The sequence below is a fragment of the Mus musculus genome, chromosome 11 (assembly GCF_000001635.26).
Source record: "Mus musculus strain C57BL/6J chromosome 11, GRCm38.p6 C57BL/6J".
In the NCBI taxonomy this organism is placed as follows: domain Eukaryota; kingdom Metazoa; phylum Chordata; class Mammalia; order Rodentia; family Muridae; genus Mus; species Mus musculus.
The window spans coordinates 21,205,831-21,232,318 of NC_000077.6; the positions used below are offsets into that span (position 1 = coordinate 21,205,831).

A 26,488-nucleotide genomic window follows, 5' to 3' on the forward strand; every position below is an offset into this window, starting at 1 on the left:
TAGCATCATAGACAACTGTAGCTAACTTTCAAATATGTCTCTAAAAGTGTCCAGAACCATCCTTCCAAATGAAAAGACTTATTTCCAACATTGGACCAATTATTGGAACAGTTCATGATTAAGTCAGAATAACTGGTCACATTAAAGGAAAGAGAAGAGTCATCATAACTTCTCTTTTTGATTAAGTTTTTGAAGGCTGTTTCCAGTCTCCATGTTCTCAGCTTGAAGCAAGGCAACTTGTCCAATCTGGGATCAGGAACATATGTCCAAAACAGCCTTCCTGTCTCGAATGTCAGGGCACTCAGCAAGCTCACAGGTCAGCATCATTCTTTGTACCAGCATCAGCATGTTTCACCAATCACTGTTGCAGCTAGCATGCCTCTGCAGCAGTCTGTAAAAAAAAACACAAGCATGTCCTCTTCCCCAGATTAAATATCTGATCAAGATCATGTCATATGCCAATAAGTGGATCCTTTCATCTCACCTAGGTATGAGTATGCCTTCTCCATGGGAAAAAATGTGCCACACCAATTAAACCAAGAGGATTAGATGAAATCCTGATTTTGGTTTCTACTCTGTACTTGGATTCTGTTGCTCCTACAGGGTCACAATCTTGAGCTCTAAGGGCAGCAAGCTCATTCTTCTGCAGGGCCTCCTCACTGGCCAGCGTCATATCTGGAGAAGGCTTGTCTTGAGACAGGTTTGGTAAGGAAATGTGCCTGCTTGGGGGCTTCTCAAAGCAAGGTGGGTCATCCTCAAGAGGAGGCTTGGACCTGACCTCTGCCCTGAGTCTCGTTGAGCACTCTCCTTCTTCAGTAGCTACTTGACCTCTGCCCTGAGTCTTGTTGAGCACTCTTCTTCTTTGGTGGCTACCCATCTAACATCAGCAAAAGATACCACGGCTTCCTCTCCTGAGTGTGTGGGACTCCATTCTGTTGCATGGCTGGTAAGCTGAAATTGAACTCTTGGACACTGAATCAGAGATAAGTTGGTACCAATTTTCCTTACGATGTTTTGAGATAAACCATATAGTTTTCCAGACCGTAGTACCGACTGCATGCTGACCCCAACTCGCTGAAACCACATCCTTATCAGGCACTTAATCCAGTCCAGCATGGAGATGGCTGAGTCTTCCCAACCTTCATGTCAAGTACTTCAGGTATCCATAGTAGCACATGGTCCATAGAGCACACTCGGCTGTGCAGTAGCCCTCACCTGCACAACTACTCCTAAACATTTAAGTGCTTCTTGGCCATTATAGATTCTTCTGTTATGAATTCTCTATTTGGCTTTTTAATTGGGTTATTTGGGGTTTTTGGAGGTTAACTTCTTGAGTTCCTTAAATATTTTGGATATGAGCCCTCTGTTGGAGGTAGGGTTAGTGAAGATTTTTTTTCCCCAATCTGTAGGTTGCTGATTTGTCCTATTGACTATGTCCTTTGTCTTACAGAAGCTTTCCAGTTTCATGAGGTCCCATTCATCAATTCTTGATCTTAGAGCCTGAGCCATTGGAGTTCTGTACAAGAAATTTCCCTCTGTGCCAATGAGTTTGAAGCTCTTCCCACTTTCTCTATTAGATGCAGTGTATCTGGTCTTATGTTGAGTTTCTTAATCCAATTGGACTTGCACTTTGTGCAAGGTAATAAATATGGACCTATTTTGATTCTTCTACATACAGACCACCAGTTAGACTAGCACCATTTATTGAAGATGCTTTCATTTTTCCACTGTATGTTATTTGCTTCTTTGTCAAAGATCAAGTGTTCGTAGGTGTATGGGTTTACATCTGGGTCTTCAATTACATTCCATTGGTTGACCTGTCTGTTTCTGTACAAATACTATACAGTTTGTTTGTTTTTTAAATCACTATTGCTTTGTAGTACAGCTTGAGGTCAGGGATGGTGATTTCCCTGGAAATTCTTTTACTATTGAGAATTGTTTTGGCTATCCTAGGTTTTTTGTTTTTCCATATGAAGTTAGGAATTTCTCTTTCCATGTCTGTGAAGAATTGTGATGGAATTTTGATGAGTTTAACTTGAATCTGTAGATTATTCTTGGTAAGATGAGCATTTTCACTATGTTAATCCTACCAATCCATGAGGATGGGAGATCTTTCCATCTTCTGAGATCTTCAATTTATTTTTTCAGGGATTTGAAGTTCTTGTTATACAGATCTTTCACTTGCTTAGTAACAGTTACATTAAAGTAGTCTATATTATTTTTGACTATTGTGAAGGCTGTTGTTTCCCTAATTTCTTTCTCAGCCTGTTTATCATTTGTATAAAGGAAGACTACTGATTTTTTTGAGTTAATTTTATATCCTGCCACTTTGCTGAAGTTGTTTATCAGCTGTAAGAGTTCTCTGGTGGAATTTTTAGGGTCCCTTATGTATACTATCATATCATCTGCAAATAGTGATATTTTGACTTCTTCCCTTCCAACTTGTATCCCCTTGATCTCCTTTTGTTGTCTAATTGCTCTAGCTAGAACTTCAAGCACTATATTGAATAGATATTGAGAGAGTGGGCAACCTTGTCTCGTCTCAGATTTTAGTGGGTTGCTTCTAGTTTCTCTCCATTTAATTCTATGTTGTCTTTTGTTTTGCTATGTATTGCTTTTTTTTTTTAACGTATGTGCCATGAATTCCTGATATCTCCAAGACTTTTAACTTGAAGGGGCGTTGTATTTTGTCGAAGGCTTTTTCTAATGAGATAGTCATGTAGTATTTTCCTTTGGTTTGTTTATATAGTGCATTACGTTGATGATTTTTCTCCTATTGTACCATCTCTGCATCTCTAGGATGAAGTCTACTTGATTGTGGTAAATGATGGTTTTGATGTGTTCTTGAATTCAGTTTGCTAGAATTTTGTTGATTATTTTTGCATTGGTATTCATAGTTTATTGATATTCATCGATATTCAAGATAGTTTATCTGATCTTGATTTAACTTTGGTACATAGTATCTGTCTAGAAAATCATCCATTTCATCTAGATTTTCCAGTTTTTTTTTTTTGTAGTAGATTATGATGATTTTTTTGAATGTTCTCAGTTTCTGTTGTTATGCCTCCCTTTTCATTTTTGATTTTGTTAATTTGGATACTGTCTCTGTGCCCTTTAGTTTGTTTGGCTAAAGGTTTATCTATCTTGTTGATTTTTTCAAAGAACCAGTGTGCCCTTCCCCAGCCTTGAGCAGGCTATTTAGAGCTCTATTTAGAGCTTAATTGTTTGCCACAGTCAGTCTTCAGCAGACCTAGTTGAAGCTCCTGCCTCTCAGCACCTGCTGTTTCTTACAGGAGCAGACTGTCTGATGAGCTTGCTTTGCAACAGAATCCAGTTGGAACAAAGGATGAGTCTTTGGGTTTTCCCTATTTAAACTAAGAGCTGAAAATTAAGCTTTGAGACTTGATCAGAAACCTTTGTCTTGGCTTCATTCTTCTCTTGCCCGCCCATCCTTTTTCATTTCCAGGCTTCCTTTCAGGTACCCAGTTCTCCGTGGCTGCTGGACAGCTACAAACCAGGTCTTGGTTTTGCTGATTCTTTGTATGTTCTCTTTGTTTCTAACTGGTTGCTTTCAGCCCCTTGTTTGACTATTTCCTGCCATTACTCCTCTTGGGTGCGTTTGCTTCTTTCTGTTTTAGAGCCTTCATGTGTGCTGTTAAGTTGCTTGTATGGGCTCTCTCCAATTTCTTTATAAAGCTACTTAGTGCTATGAATTTTCCTCTTAAAACTGCTTTCACCGCGCACCATAAGTTTGGGTATTGCCACAGTCTCCGACCCTCAGAGACAAGAACGACATGGACACCAAGTCCGGTTCATGCAGCAGCTTCTTCTTTTACTTGGTGCAAGGGCTATTCTCCTATAGTAGTGGCAGCTGACCTCATCTCACGCCACACCACCTCATCCAATCAGAATCACACACACTCCAGGCATGAGCTCAGGTCGGTCACAGATAGGCTGACAGATCTGGATCACGAGGAATAGTCTAACTTGGCAGGCAGCTTACACATGCAGTTTCACTGAACATGTTCGGGCAAGGCAGTAAACATGTGGGGTTCACGGGGTCTGGCAATGGGCCAGGGCGCCATCTTGGCCCTTGTGGCCGCACCCGCTTTCCGCAGGGTATGATGTGCTTTCATTTTCATTTAATTCTATAAAGTCCCTGACTTCTTTCTTTCTTTCTTTCTTTCTTTCTTTCTTTCTCTCTCTCTCTCTTTCTTTCTTTCTTTCTTCCCTGACCAAGTTATCATTGAGCACAGAGTTGTTTAGTTTCCACAAGTGTGTGGGCTTTCTGTTGTTTTTGTTGTTATTGAAGTCTGGTCTTAGTCCATGGTGATCTGATAGAATGTATGGGATTATTTCAATCTTCTTGTATCTATTGAGGTTTGTTTTATGTCTGATTATATGGTCAATTTTGGAGAAAGTTCAATGAGATGCTGAGAAGAAGGCATATTGTCTTGTTTTGGAGTGAAATGTTCTGTAGATATCTGTTAAATTCATTTGATTCATAACTTTCGTCAGTTTCACTGTGTCTCTGTTTAGTTTCTGTTTCACCGAGCTGTCCCTTGGTATGAGTGAAGTGTTGAAATCTCCACTATTATTGTGTGAGGTTCAATGTGTGTTTTGAGCTTTAATAAAGTTTCTTTTACAAATGTGAGTGCCTTTGCATTGGGGCATAGTTGTTCAGAATTGAGACTTCCTCTTGGTAGATTTTTTTCCTTTGATGTATATGAAGTGCCCTTCCCCATCTTGTTTGATAACTTTTGGTTAAAAGTCAATTATATTCAATATTAGAATGGCCACTCCAGCTTGTGTGTTGGGACAGGTTGCTTGGAAACCTTTTCCCCAGTCTTTTACTCTGAGGTACTGTCTGTCTTTGTCACTGAGATATGTTTCTCATATGCAGCGAAATGCTGGGTCCTTGTTTACATATCCAGTCTGTTAGCCTGTGTCCTTTTATTGGAGAATTAAGTCCATTGATGTTGAGAGGAATTAAAAACAGATAATTGTTTGTTCCTGTTATTTTTGTTGCTGGAAGTCATATTATGTGTGTATGATTCTCTCTTTTGCATTTGTTGTGAAATGTTTAATTTCTTGTGTGTTCTTAAGTGTAGTTACCCTCTTTGTATTGGAGATTTTCCAGTATGCTCTGTAGGGTTGGATTAGTAGAAGAATATTATTTAAGTTTTGTTTTGTCATGAAATATCTTGGTTTCTCCATCTATGGTGATTGATAGTTTTGCTGGGTCTAGTATCCTGGGCTGGCATTTGTATTCTCTTAGGGATTGGATGACATCTGTCCAGGATCTTTTAGCTTTTAGAGTCTCTGTTGAGAAGTCTAGTGTAACTCTGATAGGTCTTCCATTATATGTTACTTGACTTTTTCCCTTACCGATTGTTTTAGAGTTTCTATTCCTGCATCATCATGACCAAGAAGCAAGCTGAGGAGGAAAGGGTTTATTCAGCTTACACTTCCACATTGATGTTTCTCACCAAAGGAAGTCAGGACTGGAACTCAAGCAGGTCAGGAATCAGGAGTTGATGTAGAGGCCATGGAGGGACATTACTTACTGGCTTGTTTCCCCCTGGCTTGCTCAGCTTGTTTTCTTATAGATCTCAAGACTACCAGCCCAGAGATGGCACTACACATAATAGGTCCTCCCATCCTTGATCACTAATTGAGAAAATGCCTTACAGGTGAATCTCATGGAGGCATTTCCTCAAGGGAGGCTCCTTTTTTGGTGATAACTCCAGCTTATGTCAACTTGACACATAAAACCATCTGGTACATAGCTTTTAATATTGTATCTTTGTTCTGTACATTTAGTGTTGTGATTATTATGTGACAGGAGAATTTTCTTTTCTGGCCCAATCTCTTTGGTATTCTGTAGGCTTCTTGGACACTTATGACCATCTCTTTCTTTAGGTTAGGGAAGTTTTCTTCTATGATTTTATTGTTGATGTTTTCTGGCCCTTTGAGCTGGGAATCTTCACCCTCTTCTATTCCTATCATTCTTAGGTTTGATCTTTTCACTGGGTCTTAAATTTCCTGGATATTTTGAGTTAGGAGCTTTTTATACTTTTTATTTTCTTTGGCTTACAGGCCAATATTTTCTGTGCTATCTTCTATTCCTGAGACTCTTTCTTCTATGTCTCGTATTCTGTTGGCAATGATTGCACCTGTAGCTCCTGATCTCTTCCTAAGTTGTCCAGCTCCAGGATTGCCTCCCTTTGTGTGTGTGTATGTGTGTGTGTGTGTGTGCTTATTGTTTCTAGTTTGTTTCTAGTTCCATTTTTAGTTCTTAGACCATTTTCTTCAATTCCTTTACCTGCTTGATTGTATTTTCCCATATTTCTTTAAGGGATTTGTTTCCTCTTTAAGGGTTTCTACCTGTCTGCCTGTGTTTCCCTGTATTTCTTTAAGGAAGTTCTTTATATCCTTCTTAAAGTCCTCTATCATCTTCATGAGATGGGATTTTAGGTCATAATCTTGCTTTTCATGCATGTTAGGATAGCCAGGGTTTGCAGTCATGGGAGAACTGGGTTCTGGTGGTGCCAGATTGCATTGGATTCTGTCACTTATGATCTTGTGCTTGCCTCTGGCTTTCTGGTCCTCTCTGGTGTTAACTGGACTGGGTGTCTCTGACAGGAGCCAGCCTTTTTGGAGGCAGGCAGTGCTGTCTCTGGTTAGGGTGAGCCTCTTGAGTCTCTGGTTAGAGCAGGCCTCCTGTGTCTCTGGTTACTGTGGACCTTGCGGGTGGGGGCAGACAGGCTGTAGGGTGTGGGAGGGTTTCAGGTTGCTGATCTGCCCTGGGTAGGAAGTGGACTAGAAGAAAGGTGGAGCTGGGAGATGGGGTAGGGACAATGGGTCCTATGTTGGTTTTGCCCTGTGATTGTCCTAGCTGGCATGGGCATTTGGGTGAGATTCTCACCTGTGTCTTTGGTTACTGCAGACCTCCTGGGAGGCACGCAAGCAGTAGCATGTGGGCAGGTATCTAGCTGCTGATCTACCCCAATGGTCTCTGATTTGACAGTCGGGATGCCTAGGGAAACTCTACAGACATAGGACAGAACAATGTGGCCTCTCTCCATTATCTCCAGCAGTCACATCTTATGATGTCCTTGGAGCTGCAGAATCCAATTCTCATGGGCACATAGGTTCTATAACAGGAGTAGGCAGAGGCTTCCTGACCAGAGAAAGCCAAGGGACTTCTGGTGCTGCTTTAAGAGCAGCTTGTACCCATTCTTAAATTTTAATAAATTACTAATTTCATAGTTTCCAACCACTCTCTGATAAAGAGGCTCTGCTATTTTTTTAGTGGTCTTAGACATAACAATGTATAGCATGCTTTGCTTCTGTGGTTTGAATTTTGAGTAATTATACCTTCTTTCCAAAATTTCCATCAAATGATAGATAACTCTCCAATCTGTGGTCTCTGATTTTCTCCTTCCCATACCCTTACATTATACAAGTTGAGACTCTTGATCCCAGGATAAATAGCACCATGCTTCTGTTCAGCATTGAAGATGTTCTAGAAAGTGGTTCTTCAGTCTTCAATGCCCATCAAGTTTAAAGGATTAAATTCTCAGAGAGAAAGACTGAAATAAGATGAGAAAATTATAAAGACACAGGAAGAGAAAGGAAGACCTTACCCAGGAGTCTGGCTGTAGCCTCTCTGTAGCTGAAAATCCAGAATTCAATGCAATTAACATTTGCTTACAGCTTTTTCCTTTCCAAGCTGTAAAGTTGTGTGTGTGTGTGTGTGTGTGTGTGTGTGTGTGTGTGTGTGTAAGTATGTATGTACATATGTATGTATTTTGGAATCTCATCAGAAATCCCATTTACAGTAAAGGTAATGTCACAAGTTCTGGTTTTACTTTATCAGATTGTAATCCTATCTATGGTGCCTCTTAATCCCATAAAATTACCAAAAATAAAATGAAAAGTTCCTTAGTGACCCTTTGATATATAACTGGAGGTCCACCAAAGTGATCTACTTGACCACTGCCAAGACACATAATTGTGACTCTTCCTGGAGAAGCTTGTACATACACTTAGTCTTATTCTTTCCCTGACTATCTCTCTTTCTATTAATTCCCATGCTTAAAAATTATGCTATCTTTATTATCTTTTAATAAACTAACTGCAACTCTCCATTGAGGAGCCCATACCCATACTTAGATATGTCTTATTTTCTGCAACTCTTCAAGGAAGCCCATGCAGGAAAGAGTCACCACTGACAGTTTAGGAAGAAGCTGTAAACCTATATGTGTGTATATATATGTGTATCTTCTCTGTGGCCCACTGGAAAGATCCTACCTGTGCAGTCTTGGGATATGCAGTGTATGTCCTACAGTCTTGAATACACCTCAAGCTGGCCATCAGTGGGAGAACAAGACATCAAGAGGAAGCCGAGCTCACCAAGTCCATTGCAAAGTCCTTCACCACAGAAGGATGCTGGTCATGAATGCATGAATCTTGAAATATCCAGACAAACTCACCATAGAAAGAACAACTAAAACCACTTTTCTTTCTGCTGGATCATGTTGAATTTCTACTATGCAGAGGGAAGAAGCAGAGAAACCCTGTCCCCCACAAAGGTGATACATGAAATAATCAAAATGTTTTTGTTTTGTACTGAAATTTTAGTCTACTCTGACTTTTAGGCACATTCCTTTTTGGCACAGTTGTAGGTCTGATGTCTAGGGATAGCTTCCTCAGTCTGCTGGTTGTGTTTTAATTTGCTTTTCTGCAAAATGTTGTGTATTACATACATACATTGTGTGTGTGTGTGTGTGTGTTGTGTATGTATATATGTGTGTGGGTGTATGTGTTGTATACACATGAACACACATAGGACAACTTTCAGGGGTCAGATGTCTCCTTCTACCATGTGGACCCCAGGTCATCAGGCATGGCAGCCACTGCCTTTACTCTGCAAACATCTCATTGGCTCCAGAGAAACATTGTTGCTAACTTTTCCAGTGTGCCTAGCAACACTTTACACAGTATAGTGTGCTGTGCAAATTTGAAGGCTGGGATTCTGGGTTTTGTTAGCCCCACCAGGCTCTCTGACTAGGAGTCACTGCTTCAACAACTACTCTCTGACAAACTCAGGATGCAGTTTGTATATGAAAGCTTCCCTTTGCACACATTTTGTATCATTGGCACATTCTGACAGGAGAGAATTTTTAAAGCTTCCCAATATGTTTAAAACAGACACATACATTTGTGCTCTTAGCCAGTTAAACAAGCTGATGACATTTTAGATTCATGTTCTCTGTTGTCCTCGAAAATATCCTGTTGATTTTTGTACCATTTTATTCACTTTAAAAAAATATTTTATTTATTTGATTTTTTTTTTTTGAGACAGGGCTTCTCTGTGTATCCCTGCCTGTCCTGGAACTTGCTCTGTAGACCAAGCTGGCCTCAAACTCACAGAGACCCACATGCCTCTGCCTCCTAAGTGCTGAGATTAAAGGTGTGCACCACCTTCCAGTGGTTTTTGTACTATTTTAAATAGCCATTTTCTAATTTTTTTCAATAAGAGAAAGAAAAAAACACTTAAAAATGTTATAATTTTTAAAAAAACTAACAAAAAGTGTTTTTAATTACCTGCCTTAGGCAAGAAGTCGAGGAATGAGTACTGAACAGAGATGATAGGAGTGTGGCTCCTGTAACTCCTGGAGGGTGGTTCTATGGAACTTGGGGAAAGTATAAACATATTATTTCCTTTGATCCAATACCTCCAATTTTATCTGAAAGATATATGCCAATATTTTGATTTACTTTTTTTTATTAAAGCAGTATACATGATATTTTTAAGGTCATTCAGAAAGACTTAGGTAAGACACAGCATCTCTCGGTTCCACCTCCCTGCCCTCTAGGCTGACATTACCACAACCATCTTAGGGGCTTCATCTTTTTCATCTTCCGGGTTAGGTAATTTGCTCCTTTGACCTTCAGTTTGAGACATTGTTGACATCCTGCTGAGTCTGTTAAAGATGTAGCTCTTCTCAACGTCCCCCTTTCGTTACAGTTCTATCATAATCATTCAGTGTCAAATGGAATTATTTTTTGGCAAAATAAAGCATAGGACAAAAAATTAATTTAATAGTTAATACTTATAGAATATTCTATATAAATTGCATAAAATGACAAGAGTATATTTATAGTCTTGACACACTTATTATCCAGAAACTTAATGGTTCCGTTTTTCTTCGCACCTTGCTGCCATCTCCATTTGTCCTCTTGGTCGGATGGGGGCTGATGAGTCCTGAGGTGTAAGGCCTTTGCTTTTGTCTAGAGCTGCGCCGCTCACTGTCTGTGTGACTCGTCTTTTCCTGAATTCTTTCTTCCCTGATTTGCTGTCTACAGAAAGGTAAAATTCGGAGTCCTCTGAAAATGGTTTTAGTCCTACCCTCATGGTTTCTTGGTGCTTTGATTGCATATACAATTCTTAGGCAAGTATAGTTTCACTTTAGGATATTAGCAGCAATAGTCTCTTGCTTTCTAGAATGCAGTCTTGATTCCTGATTATCTTCTTTAATGTTTTGTCATATTTTGTTTATTATTATTATTGTGGTGTGAGTGCCTGTGTGTGTGTGTGTGTGTGTGTGTCAGAGGACAAGTATGGAAGTCAGTTCACTCCTTCAATCATGTGGGTCCCAGGAATTGAACTCAGGTCCTCAGGCTTAGAGGTGAGCACTTTTGCCCACTGAGCCACCACATAGGCCTTTGGTGATCTTCTTGATACAGATCTGTTTTTTGTTCATTGTGCTGGATGTTCTGACTTGAAGGTATGTGTTCTTCAGTGTTGGTAAATTTTGTTGGACTTCTTCTATAATGTTCTCCCTGGGTTTGTTCTGTATTTTGTAGAACTCACAGTAACTGGACAACAAAACTTCAGGTTGATTTAAAAAAAAAAAAGATGTTGCCCTTCCCTCAATATTTTTACAATCTCTTCTTTGTCTTGTACAACTTTCTAGAAATTTTCTTCAGTGTTCTCCTGGGACTGGAGTAGTGGCGGGATCTTTTAATTTAATCACATTTTAAATTTCCAAATGCTTTTAAAAAGAGTTTCCTTCTGCTCCTGTATCACCTCTGATACTGTGGCCTCCTCAGCTGCCTGTTCAGTCTTGTGTTGCTTAGTTGTTGTTGTTTGCTACATGATCTTGCTGTGAAGTCTTGGTGGACTCTGCTTTGGTCTTCCATATGCTGAGATTATATGCTAACACTACAGTATTTGGCTCTGTCCTCCTGTATTAAGTTGCATTGTGATTTGGGATAGTAATGAGTCTGAAGATCTACCTATTGCTTATCTAGTGATATTTTAATTATTCCTCTTTGTTGACATTATTTATACATCTAGGCTGATGCAACTAAGGAAATTTAGGTTACATGTTCGTAACATGTACGGTCACATTAAAATATAATCAGAAAATATGTATATCAAAGTGTTAAAATATCTTTTTCCTGGATGTATACTCACTAGTGATCTTAATTCTCACCTTTAAAAAAAATCTTCACAGGGCCAACAGGAAGAAAACACCCAATTGTCTGCCACAGACAAAAGACACCCAAGCATCTACCATGGGCGCCATTCCTCGGATGAATGTGGGATGGAGAGACATGAAAGGTGGAGTGCACAGTAGAGAGATGGAAGAGAAAGCAAAGCTGAGGTGGCTTTGTACACTGTGGAGAAAGGTAGAACTGGAGAGTCAGCAGCAGTGAGGAGCAGGCAGATATGAGGAGGCCATGGTGAGGCCCTAGCCTGGGCTGCTGCCAAGGGCTGTGTCTGAGGGATCTGTGCCAATATCTGTGGAGACCATGTGGATGTACAAGGTCTGTGGAGCCAAGGGGAGGGGAGCTGACAGACAACAACAGGGGACTGACGAGGGACAGGGCAGGGCATGCTGATCTGAGTGACCTATGTTGCCACCTGAGGCCATGAGGACATCTGGGTCCAAGTTGCTGATGGGGGTCATGACTGGATCCTTGGACCCATGGCAGCCAGAGTCTGTGTTGATGTCCCAGGCCCCTGTCACCACTAAAGGCCATGCAAATGTCCCTGGGAAGACTGCCACCTGAGGGACTATGCTGAACTTGCCCCACCCCTCACCAGCTCTGGCACTCTGGAGAGTGGGGCCTGCGCCTCACTTGGGCAGCATGTAGAGCTGACCCTGGTGGTGTGGGTACAGGGGAGCCAACCCCATGACATGAGAGCAGGAAAGCTAATCCTGTCCCTTGCCGGCCACAGCACTGGATGAGCTAGCAAGCACCCAATGCTTATCCTGGTGATGTGGTTGCAGGAGAGCTGAATGGGATTGGAGCACATGATACGAAAGTCACAAAGAATCAATAAAAGGTTATAAAAAACCCTTCACTTTCTAATATAATATACAATTACCATGTAATTTAAAATATGTAAATAAGGGTTGGAGAGATGGCTCAGCAGTTAAGAGCACTGACTGCTCTTCCAGAGGTCCTGAGTTCAATTCCCAGCAACCACATGGTGGCTCACAACCATCTGTAATGGGATCTGATGATCTCTTCTGGTGTGTCTGAAGACAGCTACAGTGTACTTGTATAAAATAAATAAATAAATCTTTTTTTAAAAAAATCTAAATAAAAACCAAAACTATAGGAAACACAAATCTGATTTTTAAAATCTTCAATTTTGACATCTAATTTACAGGTAGAGATATTCAGATAGTCCATAGGATACTAAAAGGCTTGCAGCATCTTTAGTCATTAGAAAAACACAAGCTATACCTATAATAAGTTATTGCCACACACCCATAAGAATGACTTTTACAAAGAACACTTACTTTGTCATGTGCTGTTAAAGTACAAAGCAATTCTAGTATGTCACTGAAGAGTATTCACAATGATACAGCTACTTTGTTGCCGGCAGTCCACCTGAGACCAACTAAGGACTCTTCAAAGAAGAGATTCTCAAGCTGGGACTGGTGGTCCATGCCTGTAATGACAGTACTTGGGAGGCAGAGGCAGATGTATCTCTGAGTTCAAGGCTAGCCTGGTCTACAAAGTGAATTCCAGGACCTTCAGACTACACAGAGAAACTATGTTTTGAAAACAAAAAACAAAAAACAAAACAAAAGCAAAAGAAAAGAAAGAAGAGAGTATTATTTTGATGCTTTTACAATATATACAATTCTGTGGCTCTCTAAGTAATATGCCTCAGAAGATTTTAATGCTAACAAGTTTAAGAATTAAGCACATTGGGGGGGGGGAAGGGGGGAGGCTCAGAGGTTAAGAGCACAGGCTGTTCTTTCAGAGAACCCAGGTTCAATTCCTACCACTCACATAGCAGCTCACAATTGTCTATAACTCCAGTTCCAGGGGCTCCAACACTGTCACACAGACAGACATACAGACATGTAGGCAAAACATTGATGCACATAAAATAAATAAGCTTGTTTTAAATTAAGCAAATCTTAAAATGTAAATAAAGTTTAAAAATATAAACTGATGGGTGTATTTTTCATCTTAAATAATTTCCTTCTGTAAGTGAAATTGTAAGGTGGTTTTGTGATGTGCACATGTAGATTTAGAGATTACAGAGGAGTGCTAATCTAATATCATGACACTTAAGGTTGCAGACATCCTGGTTCTGAGCGAACACAGTTCTTTTGTTGTTTCTGACAACATTATTTCTCAGGCAACTGTGACTGTCACAGCTGTGTTGAGATTTTGGGACTCCCAGTCACTAGGAAGGCAAACTAGATGACAGGCTGAGCAGCTTCCCCGTCTTTTCCTGACACTTACATTTTCTTGGTCTTTCTATTCTATGAAAAGTATTTGCTTTCACAAAAACCTGCATATGGATGGACATTAATAGTATACATGTTCATAGTGACATAATGCTTTGAGAGCCATGGGAGTTTCTCTGCCCAGATCAGCATGACCCAGGACTCAGGGTACTGGATACTCAATGGCCAACAGAAGTTCAACTCGAGTTTACTCTCAAGTTCAGATGGAAATAAAAGATGAAAACAGGCATAAATGACGAAAAACTAAGCCTTAGTACGTAAAACTAAGGAAAATTGAGAGAAACTCCTACGAGAGGAAAAACACTGAGTTCCTGGTCCAGGGCTTTATATATGACTGATGACTGAAACTGAATAAAGACCGAGGTAGTTTCTAAGAAATTGGTTACTTCTCTGAACATAGCTGGAGCTGGGCCAACTAAGAGGTGACATACTTTGTGCTTGTTATTCTGGCCCAATCAAGAAGATTTTGTTTACATGTTGTTCACCCAGTTATGGATGGTGGAAGCTCTCTCTGTCCATCACCAACTTCTGACCTTGACTGTCAGCTAGCTGTTAGCCCTATCCCATTCCTACTGCTGATTTCAGAACTGATAGTCTCCAACACTAATTGGTTGCTGTTTTCTGGTTGTTATCCAAGCTATGCTTTCTTTGTTCTTCACAACTATGTGGCTAGCTTGCAGCTTTTACCATAGGCTTGTCCCTTAGTACCTACAGAAAGTATCTTCACACCCTGACTCAGCAATGGGAAGGGTTGAACTATTAGTACGGGTAACAGTAGTGTCTACATACTTTGCTAAGTGAAAGAAGCCAGACTTGATAGGTCATTTGCTATTCTGATTACATTTATAAGATAGCATTGTAGGAAGGGCGAAGCAACGGGACAGAGAGGACAGGTTCCGAGGTCAGGGATGAAGAGAAAGGCTAGAAACACACTATTTTGAACTTTATTAGATGATGGACCTTTCTTTTTTGAATATGTGTGGAGATCACAGGACAACTTTAGTAGTCAGTCTCTCCTTCCACCTGTACATGGCTTCAAGTTGTCGGCTTGAGCAGCGAGTGCTTTACACAGTGAGCCATCCCATGGGCCCAGTAAAATTCATGTCTTAAACAGCTTCACAAAGTTGTTGTTTTTAAATGACTATTATAATTCATACATACACCCAGCTCCTATGTCTTACACCATAACCCTACTTAACTGTAACCTGTGGGAGATGACATGAGCATTGGGTGTGTTCTTCTGGTAAAAACCTTTATCTTTTGATCACATTGCATGACTCAGAATTTTGAGTTGCTCCGTTTCTGAAAACCATGCTGTCACTGAAAGCAGAATATATTAGCTGGTTCCTGTTTTGATATTAATTTACTACTGTTAGTGTTAGTCTTGTTCTGATGGCAGCAGATCCTCTCTCCTTCCACCTTCCTCGTTTTTTCTGTTTTTATTTGAGTGCAGTTGGAGATACCAATTAGTACCAGTTAATCATGTACTGGTTAGTTTGGGCTTTTCTTGTCAGTAAATTAAATTATATCTAGAAACACCTGAAAGAAATCGCCTTATTTTTATCTGCTGGTCCCTAGTCCTTTTAGAATTAAAAATTAAAAATATTACAAAGATGTGTCTTCCAACAATTTGCAAACCTACATTTTAACAATTATGGAAGGTGCCATTCTACTTGAATTTGCTGACATGGTAGTTGGTGGTCCTGGATGTGTGAGATCCAGGCTAAAGCTGCTGAGAGAGAGCACAGCCTATGGAAACTGAAGGAGTGAAGAATGGAATAATCATTTATATCATTCTGGGTCATAGTCAGTGGAAAACAAGAGTTGCCATGTCAAAAAGGCACCACAAGGATACCATGAGTTCACTCAGTGATGTTTTTGTAAAGTTGACTTCATGCAAGCTTTTGTACCTGGGGCCACAGAGGACACAGGCATGGTGCTGAAGGCTGGCATGGAAACTAAGAGTTTCAGTGGTACTTTAAACAGTATCACATGGTCATGTGTGGCTATGGCTCAGCAAACACAAGCCGTGACACTTCAGAAAAGAATAATATGATTCTGGGCTCTGTGAAGTCAGGGAGCATGGAACCAGGGAACGTGAACCTGGAGCAAGAGTGGGGTCAAGGTGTGGCAAACCCCAGAAATCTCATCCTGAGACTGGCAGGGTAGATTGCTACCCACACTCCAACCCCACTCCCTCCTAGCTCAGTAGACAGGTTAAAAACTCCCTTCCCCCTTATAAAGTCAAGTCCAGAGGCATCTGGAATTCTTCCTTGTGCCGAGGAGGCATCCCCAGCACCCTGGCCCCTGTCAGTGATGTACACTCACCCTTACCTCCTTCTGACCCCGAAAGGTATACTTAGGCTCTGTTCCCCCAATTAAAGTGACCTGTCTCACTCAGCTGCCTCTGGAGAGTTCATTCACAGCTGCTTGAGGCCACTCAACCCCAGGCCACTCTTCCTGCTTCCCCACTCAGGACCCACTGGTTGTGATCACAGCCCTGTGGGTGGGGAGGCAGGGCCTGAATGGCAGAGCTACACAATAGGATTGTTTTATAAAACCATGATAATTGTTTTATAAATGATAAATGATAAAATTTTATAAATGAAAATTGTAATAATCAGAGGGTGCAGAAACCACCAAAAGTACCTAGGCGGTGGTGGCACACGCCTTTAATCCCAGCACTTGGGAGGCAGAGGCAGGCGGATTTCTGAGTTCGAGGCCAGCCTTGTGTACAAAGTGAGTCCCAGGAGAGCCAGGGCAATACAGAGAAACCCTGCCTCGTAAAAAACACAAAACAACAACAAAAAAGAAACCACCAGAAGAGGCAAGGAAGCACACATGTGTTCAGGGGCTATGGAGAAAGACACATGTTGGCGAACAATGGCAGAGAGGCTGAAAAGACATCCAGTAGCATACACAAACTGGAACTTTCACCTCATTCCAAACGCTTGGGCTTGTTTGTTTTGTTTTGTTTTGTTTTGTTTTGTTTTGTTTTGTTTTGTTTTGTTTTGTTTTGTTTGAACAAGACAGTGGTCTGCTTGCAGCAGATAGACATGAGCACCAATCCTGCTGTATGTGATCTTGGCTAGTCACTTACCTTACTCACTTTAACTCTCCAATCTCTGATTAATCATCTCTTTTTCAGAAGTCTGTTATCAAACTTAAATGAGATTGGGTTATGAGACTCTTGCTCATTTAGATAACATTTATTGGCCTTCCACCGTGTAAGTCCCTGACAGTGAACTTTGTCCTTTAGAAAGATAGAAATTAATGTTCTGCCTTCAAGGAACCCACAAACCAAGGACTGGTGCTTTATACAGTTAGTAAACAAAATGTCAACTCGGCATATGTGAGCTCGGGGCTAGAGGCACTCAGCAACTCACATCCAGGAAGAGGGTGATAAAGAAAGATTACCTCAGAGGTTATGGCCACTGAAACACCAGAAAGGAAACTTTAAAGGTTAGTAGTGTAACTCATTTCCCAATAGTCTGGCTATTGGCAGAAACAAATCTTTGTGGTTTTGGTAAGCGTGGTTACTTTGCATTTGTATAGTGGATTGATTTTGTTTATTTCAAACTCAGAAAAATAGAGATGGGCTAAGGCACAGTACTCTGATTCTCAGCAGACCAAAGGGATGAAAAAGAGAGTCAATCTGCAAAATCACAATCCACAAGAGCAGTAGAAGAGGCAAGCTGGCTAGTTCCCTGAGATGTGGCATGTTATACGGAAAGAGATTAAGATGAGGTAGCACATCTGGGTCCGCCATTATTCCAGACCTTCCTCAGACAGTTGCTGGCTCTCTTTGTTTTCTCCCCTGCAAAGGAGCCATAGCTCTGCCTTGTCTTTGGAGGACTACATCTTTGTCCATTCCCCCTGTGTTCTACCAAGCTTGGTCCACTCAGTTTCACATCCAGAGTTGGATATAATTCAGGCTCAGCCGGTTACAGCCTCACATGGGCTCTTGTTACTGGTCAGAGCTGGAAGCACGAGCCAATCAGAATCAGTGAGAGTCACTGAGCCTGTAAGACAAACATGGCTGCTACTTTTTGAACATAGCCTTCTTCCACTGTGTGAAGTCATGTGACACCCCAGACTAAAGTCTAGACATAATGGAGGACAGGGATCCTCACATGAGATTGCCTCTTGCTTAATCCTTCGTGTTTCTGAACCCTGTGCCTTGGTGAAGTAATGGCCCTCTTCCTGATAACATGAAGCAATACTTTGTTTCTCCTCCTCTTCCTCTTTCTCTTCCTCCTCCTGTTCTTTGCTTAAGCTAGACTTTTTGGGGAAAATGGGAATCAAGTTTAATCAAGAGTTTTAAATGGTTTTCGATCTTGTGACCCACAAAACAATGTTAATGACTGAATATTGAGGCGCGGTCATCAAGCTCAGTGAAGGGGTACATTAGTTTTACAGAATTTTTTTTCTTGATCTTTTCCAAGCATGTTCAAATATCCTCTACATTACAGTTTCCTGCCTTGTGGTTTGGTACCACGTAAGAAGCCATGCTACAAGCTCCTGCAACTTCACCTTCCCTGTGAGGGAAAAAAAATGAAGCTTTGCTCTCTTAAGTTGCTTCCTTCAGGCATTTTATCAGAAATCTGGCACCGAAAAGTGGTGCTAATGTTGTGGGAAACCCGACCAACTGTGTTCTCAAAAAGAAAGAAGAAAGAAAAACTGTGGTTCCGTGATGTAATAGAATGTTTGTCATCACAGCAAATCTCTATTAGTACGAGATATGGTAATTTCCCAGAAAATTCTGAATACCTAAAATGACAATGACTAGAACTAAACTATAATAACCACGAGAGCCAGAGCACTGAGGCATCTTCACTGTTGCCTTGTGGTTTCAGGCCCTGTCTCTCTGGGAGAGCCACTCAGGAAACTTCTGTTGGAAGGTAGTTTTGCTTTTGGTTTCTATGTGGAATACTGCCATCTTCCCACCCACCCCCCCTTTTCTCATCAAAATTCTCCCACTGATCACACAGTTTTAGAAGTCCACAGGAAGCTCAGCAAACCATGTCTGAAAATGAGTCACTGTCCCTTGTGCAAGGGGAGCCACACATCTTCTTGGCCCATGTCCTGCACATTCTGGAGCAAAGGTCTACAGGGATGAGATGCAATTAAGTAACAACCCACTATTTCTAAAAGGCAGAATTCATATGTGACCCATCCTACAAAGAAATCCCTTTAGAAAGGATTATGAAAATGTAATTTCTAAAACAGAAGTAGTAGTAGAAATCAGTCTTGCTTTTGAGACTACTCCACATCTCTGTTCTTCAGTTGCTGCTGTATACTTTAGTTCAGCTCTACCTCCTGCAGAGACAACTTTTCTATTCCCCCTTTTTCATTTCTTTTCTTCTCTCCTTTCCTTCCTTCTCCTCCCCCCTTTTTCTAAAACAAAACAAGAAGCAATCTGTCCATGCTTTGTACTTCTCCAAATAGCATCCCAGCTCACTATAATTAGCCTCCAGTTCCATGACTCCTCAGTGAACTTGTCTGGCTTGGATATAGTGTGGCTCATTTTGATAAATCTAATCAACAGCACATCTTATTTGCCAGAGCTGACAGCTCATAGTTTCCTCAAAATTCTTTACTTCCTTTTTCTATGACACTACAGTCTCTCCTCTTTCCTCTTTTTTTTTTCTGCTTCCTCTTTCTAGCTCCTTTTGATTGACATTACTCCTCCCAGGATTTGCTCTAAAAGCCAGAGGGATGTGAAAGCCATTTGGAATCAAAGAAGCCCTACTGATATAATCATAAAAGCAGACCGTGAAGACAAAGTTATTCCTGCAAGTGTGTTTGCTCATTGGTTTGATGTACGGCTCCTTGTACGGCTCTGTCCCCAGTCTCATATACTCTCCCCTTCTGTTCTTGACTACCTATGCTTACTCCTTTAGGAATCTTGTGCACATCTATCTGTTAAGTTATTAACAACAAGTTATTTTTTTAAATGTATATATTCATTCAGACCTCTATTCTGAGGTCAAGCTCCATGTATCTGACTGCCTTCTTAAACATTTCCATCTAGCTTGTACTGAGACATACCAAAATTGGACATGCCAACTACTAAATATACAGTCTTAAATCTCTCCCCTTTCCAATGTTTCCTATGGAGAATACTCTATTATCTTCCCAGTTATTTGTGTGAGGGACTTAGGATCATCTTTAATGTCTACCTGTTTTTTAGCCCCTTCAACCAATTGTCAAATACTATCAACATTTTGTCTTCAAATGCCTCTTAAAGCTGTTGTTATACACTGGATATTTGTTCTATGTTTACATGTTGAAGCCCTAACTCTCAATGTTTGGAATTGGGGCTTAGGGATGTTCAGATGAAGTCTCAATTGATAAGGCTCCCTTGGAGGAATTCGTGCCTTAGAAGATGAAAAGACTAGAGTTTATGTTCTCTCTACTGTGTTAGGACACAGGGAGAAAGTGGTCATCAATGGGAGGAGTGCTCATTAGAACCTGGCCATGTTAGTACAATACACTTAGAGTCTGAGCTTTCAGAACTGTCAGAAACACATTACAATGTTTAGGCCATCAACACTACAGTTTTAGGACAGGTCAAGCTGACTACACGGCTGCCTATTCTTACAGCTGCCACCCTCTTGCCTGACTTGTGGACTACTGCACCTTCTACCCACCAGTACTATACTTCTTAGTCACCTCACTAATGCATTCTTCAGAGAGTAGTCAAACGAATCCTTTATAGACATGTCTCATCGTCTTGCTCAAAGCCTCATGGTAGCTTATAAAAAGGGTCAAAATCCAGTGTGACATAAGCCCTGTAACCTGTTTCATCGCCACACTGTCCCTAGGAATGTTCCCTCCACTCAGCCAGCTCTCATCCCACACAATTTCTTTCTGGAGACATTTTCCTCTGCCTGGAACTCTTCACAACTATATCCCTTTTCCTTCCTTAGCCTGCTTCCTTGGGTAAAGATTCTCAGTTCACCTCCATGAAATTAAACTCTTCACCAGCAGTCACCATTCCTATCTTTCCATGACACATATCCCAACCATTGTCAAACAATACAAATGATTGCTTGTTTCCTTCCGGACTCCAAAGTTTAAGGTCAGAGCACCATCCAAATCTTAAACACAGCAAGCACATAGGACCCAGGAAATCTTTAATAAACATTTATCAGATATCTGAATGTCTATGTGAGACTAAGGATATGTTCCAGAGAGTTAGGAAATACTGATATAGGAGCAGTTCCCTGCCTCTTCATTATGATATGAGATTTGATATCAGAATTGGGGTATTTTTGGTCATTTAGAGAAATCACAACTCTGAAGATGATTAACATTCTGGGGAAAGTTATAAGCAACTGTGGTAGTCACTAATATATCGAAGGAAAATATAGATATTTTTAGGAAGGCAGAAATCAACTAGAAAGATGTAAGAGCAACTCTTCTCTCTGATGCTGTTGGCTATAGCGATATGCTGGGATCAAAGTGGCACTCATTGGGAAACATTAATGAGCCACTTTAATAAAAAAGACAGAGAGCTTTTTGTTTATCCACTAATTTGATATGTGATTTCTGTAAGGATATGTGTGTGTATAGGGGGCCCTCAGAAATCCATTTTTTTTTTTTTGGCAACAGACACATAACTACCTAGTTTTATAAATGTGTCCTTTATGTTTATTTTGTTATTTTTTTCTGCTATGCATACTAGTCTGAAAAGTTGGAATAAAAACAGAAATGGGCTTTTGCACATTTATAAGTGAGCAATACAAAAAAATAAACCATACATTTTCTAAGAAGCTAGATTCTGGCAACCAAATGTAGGAACTATTATTTGGATTTGAGAACTGATAAAGAGGAATTTAAATAATAAATTAATTTTTATTTTATTTTACTCCATTTTTCCTGTCAATAAGTAGTTGTAATCAAGAAAAACCTTCCCAATGAAGCTGCTTTTCTTATAAAAGGAGAGTATTTTAGCTCTTGCCAGACATCCTTGCTAGAGTGACATCATGTTTAAATCTTGTGTGGCATTCTTGACACGTTACTGTGATGCATATAGAAGACAGAGTTGACCTGGAAAACCAGCTACTTCCTCAATCCCACCCAACTTTTGGATGGTTATCCAAAATGCTTCATTGTAATATAGAATCCAAATGATCTGCTTGTCCCTCTGAGGGGAGGCTGTGGTACTTAGGGGCAAAAACACTGTGATCTACTCACTAGGCCATCTGGGGCATCTGGAAAACAACTTATCTCTGGAGAAATTGTTGTCTCTACCCAGCTGTGTATGGGCTTTGTGTTCTCAACTGTTCAGGAACATGCTGTTGGTCAGTATTGTGCCAACTGTCCATGGTGGTGCCATTGCCCCATGTAATGTCAAAATGCCAGCCCAGAACACTGGTATGGGGTATAAGAAGACCTTTTAAGCTCTAGTGTTCACCACTAAAATTTCTAGGGTACCTCTAAAACTCTGCAGCTGATAAAGATCAGAGATCATGTGGGAGCCAGCAAAGCCACTCATCAAGCAGGGCTTAGACAGTGGTAGCTTCTACAAGCTGGAAGTACTTGACATCACAGGGAAACTACATTCTCATGTTCTGGATGGTGTCTACAATGTTGTAATATCTGTCTATAAATTGTTTATCCAGCTGTTGTCTTTTTTTTTTTTTTTTTTTTTTTTTTTGGTTTTCGAGACAGGGTTTCTCTGTGTAGCCCTGGCTGTCCTGGAACTCACTTTGTAGACCAGGCTGGCCTCGAACTCAGAAATCCGACTGCCTCTGCCTCCCAAGTGCTGGGATTAAAGGCGTGTGCCACCACTGCCCCGTCCAGCTGTTGTCTTAATGCAACATTGTATCATCAGTAGACACTACAGGGTCTTTGTCTATGGAGACTTCTGTGAGAAAAGGTATGGTTCTAAATCTAAGGTCAGAGTTTTGGAACTAAGACTATAGTGAGAATTCTGGTTTCTTTAAAAACAACAACAGCCGGGGTGTTTGGGGCCAGCCTGGTCTACAGAGTGAGTTCCAGGACAGCCAGGGGCTACACAGAGAAACCCTGTCTCTAAAAAACCAAACCAAACAAACAAAAAACCAACAACAACAATAACGCAGAGATATTATAAAAATGTGCTTTTATTTTAATCCCAGGTGTAAGATATGGGGCTGCTTTAGACTGTCTGCAGCAGGTGACTATGATTTGCGTCTAGCAGGGATAAGGTTTTGTCAGCTGCAGATAGTTTCTGCAATTGTGTGATGTTTGGAATTCTGGAAACTTTCAGAGGTTAGATAAATGCTAGGGCCCAGAGAGGCAGTAATGGTGGTTGGTTCAGGAGGTTTGGTTGTGGTTTGTTAGTGTCATGCTCAAAGAAACAAGAAGAAAGAAATTAGATTAGATTCAAGGCTTTCTCTCTCTCTCTCTCTCTCTCTCTCTCTCTCTCTCTCTCTCTCTCTCCTTTGTCCATCTTTCTCTACTATCTACTGATAGGGAGTGAAACCAGGGGGATAAAAGGTGGGAAACAACCCACAACATAGCAAAGACCAGTTACAAGTGATGCCTCAGCGTGGGGCTCAGAAGATAAGGATCAAAATGAGAAATTTGATTTCAAATGCCATAGAGGAGATGGCAGGGAATAAAGGAATGGCTTTCCCCACACCCTCACCCTAGAGTTCAGCAAAAATTTTATTACAGCTGCTGCCACTGGGATGTCTCTTGCTTTGCTCCCAGAGGAGATTTTTTTTTCCATTTTTTATTAGGTATTTAGCTCATTTACATTTCCAATGCTATACCAAAAGTCCCCCATACCCACCCACCCCCACTCCCCTGCCCACCCACTCCCCCTTTTTGGCCCTGGCGTTCCCCTGTACTGGGGCATATAAAGTTTGCAAGTCCAATGGGCCTCTCTTTCCAGTGATGGCCGACTAGGCCATCTTTTGATATATATGCAGCTAGAGTCAAGAGCTCCGGGGTACTGGTTAGTTCATAATGTTGTTCCACCTATAGGGTTGCAGATCCCTTTAGCTCCTTGGGTACTTTCTCTAGCTCCTCCATTGGGAGCCCTGTGATCCATCCATTAGCTGACTGTGAGCGTCCACATCTGTGTTTGCTAGGCCCCGGCCTAGTCTCACAAGAGACAGCTACATCTGGGTCCTTTCAATAAAATCTTGCTAGTGTATGCAATGGTGTCAGCGTTTGGATGCTGATTATGGGGTGGATCCCTGGATATGGCAGTCTCTACATGGTCCATCCTTTCATCTCAGCTCCAAACTTTGTCTCTGTAACTCCTTCCATGGGTGTTTTGTTCCCAATTCTAAGGAGGGACATAGTGTCCACACTTCAGTCTTCATTCTTCTTGAGTTTCATGTGTTTAGGAAATTGTATCTTATATCTTGGGTATCCTAGGTTTGGGGCTAATATCCACTTATCAGTGAGTACATATTGTGTGAGTTTCTTTGTGAATGTGTTACCTCACTCAGGATGATGCCCTCCAGGTCCATCCATTTGGCTAGGAATTTCATAAATTCATTCTTTTTAATAGCTGAGTAGTACTCCATTGTGTAGATGTACCACATTTTCTGTATCCATTCCTCTGTTGAGGGGCATCTGGGTTCTTTCCAGCTTCTAGCTATTATAAATAAGGCTGCTATGAACATAGTGGAGCATGTGTCCTTCTTACCCGTTGGGGCATCTTCTGGATATATGCCCAGGAGAGGTATTGCTGGATCCTCCGGTAGTACTATGTCCAATTTTCTGAGGAACCGCCAGACTGATTTCCAGAGTGGTTGTACAAGCCTGCAATCCCACCAACAATGGAGGAGTGTTCCTCTTTCTCCACATCCACGCCAGCATCTGCTGTCACCTGAAATTTTGATCTTAGCCATTCTGACTGGTGTGAGATGGAATCTCAGGGTTGTTTTGATTTGCATTTCCCTGATGATTAAGGATGTTGAACATTTTTTCAGGTGTTTCTCTGCCATTCGGTATTCCTCAGGTGAGAATTCTTTGTTCAGTTCTGAGCCCCATTTTTTAATGGGGTTATTTGATTTTCTGAAGTCCACCTTCTTGAGTTCTTTATATATGTTGGATATTAGTCCCCTATCTGATTTAGGATAGGTAATGATCCTTTCCCAATCTGTTTGTGGTCTTTTTGTCTTACTGACGGTGTCTTTTGCCTTGCAGAAACTTTGGAGTTTCATTAGGTCCCATTTGTCAATTCTCAATCTTACAGTACAAGCCATTACTGTTCTGTTCAGGAATTTTTCCCCTGTGCCCATATCTTCAAGGCTTTTCCCCACTTTCTCCTCTATAAGTTTCAGTGTCTCTGGTTTTATGTGAAGTTCCTTGGTCCACTTAGATTTGACCTTAGTACAAGGAGATAAGTATGGATCGATTCGCATTCTTCTACACGATAACAACCAGTTGTGCCAGCACCAATTGTTGAAAATGCTGTCTTTCTTCCACTGGATGGTTTTAGCTCCCTTGTCGAAGATCAAGTGACCATAGGTGTGTGGGTTCATTTCTGGGAGATTTTTTATTTCTTCTTTTTCTCCTTCTCCTTCTCCTTCTCCTTCTCCTTCTCCTTCTCCTTCTCCTTCTCCTTCTCCTTCTCCTTCTCCTTCTCCTTCTCCTTCTCCTCCTCCTCCTCCTCCTCCTCCTCCTCCTCCTCCTCCTTCTCCTTCTCCTTCTCCTTCTCCTTCACCTTCACCTTCTCCTCCTTTTCCTCCTCCTCCTCCTCCTTCTTCTTCTTATATTTAGTTTCAAAAATTGTCTGAAGAATGGCTGAACAGTTGGAAAAATTGCAGGCGGAAATAAAGGGGCCCGAGAAACAAAACATGGCTGAAATGGGAAAACAAAGGGTGTCCTTCTGCTCTTGCTTTTCTGAAAGGATTGTAGAGTTGTCTGTGCAACTGGAGAGGCTGTGGGCGGAGGAGAAGCTCCTGAGAAGCAAGGAGCACCTGAAAAGAGAGAACACAAAGGTTCAGTCCTGATGACTGAGAAAAAGAGCAGGAGTTTCTCACAGGAGGAAAGAGGGGGAAACAGTGCTGAAGGATGGCCAGGTCAGAGAAAAGCTGAAAAGATAGGAGGACAATCTGATGAAACAGCCTGACTACACTGCCAGAGTGAAAGGAGGGATGGCCCAGGTTTACAGGACCACCATCAGCTTTCCCAGGAGTCATACAACATATGGTTGCTAATGTGGTAGAACAAGGTTATGACAAGATAGGATGGCATCCTACAGAAATGATAGATCTAAGGCATTTTAAGGAGGTCTTGATTTCATATAGGATGCACTTGCCTTACATGAAACAAATTCTGAATAACTAGGTTGCTCAAAATAGAATTATTTTCCAAGACTGGAAGGGATTGGTAACAGCTGTACTACAGTCTGCAGTTGCGATGGTTAAGGAAAAAACTTTGAATATTGAACAGCAAAATAGAGCAAGGGAATGGGTATAGTAAAAGATCAGTTGCTGGGTGAACTCTGATATACAAGAACAGATTCAATTTGATGATGCTACTGTAGAACAATGTCACTTAGTGACTTTAAGAGCTTGGGACAAAGTTGAGGAGCTCAGGAAAAAGTCTACCTCAGTTACAAAGATTATACTCCGGGGCTCTGTTGAAGGCTTCACTGATTTTTTTTTTTTTTAAAACAAAGATTAGTCGCAGCTGTGGACAAAGTCTGATGATCCTAATGGAAGACAGATGTTGATCAA

The 26,488-nt window shown here is 41.0% G+C and overlaps 2 pseudogenes; one reads left to right on the forward strand and one right to left on the reverse strand.

The window, feature by feature from the left end:
- Positions 1 to 570: 570 nt before the first annotated feature.
- Positions 571 to 1,159, reverse strand: Gm12040 (annotated as a pseudogene).
- Gm12041 (predicted gene 12041) lies at positions 21,825 to 22,428 on the forward strand (annotated as a pseudogene).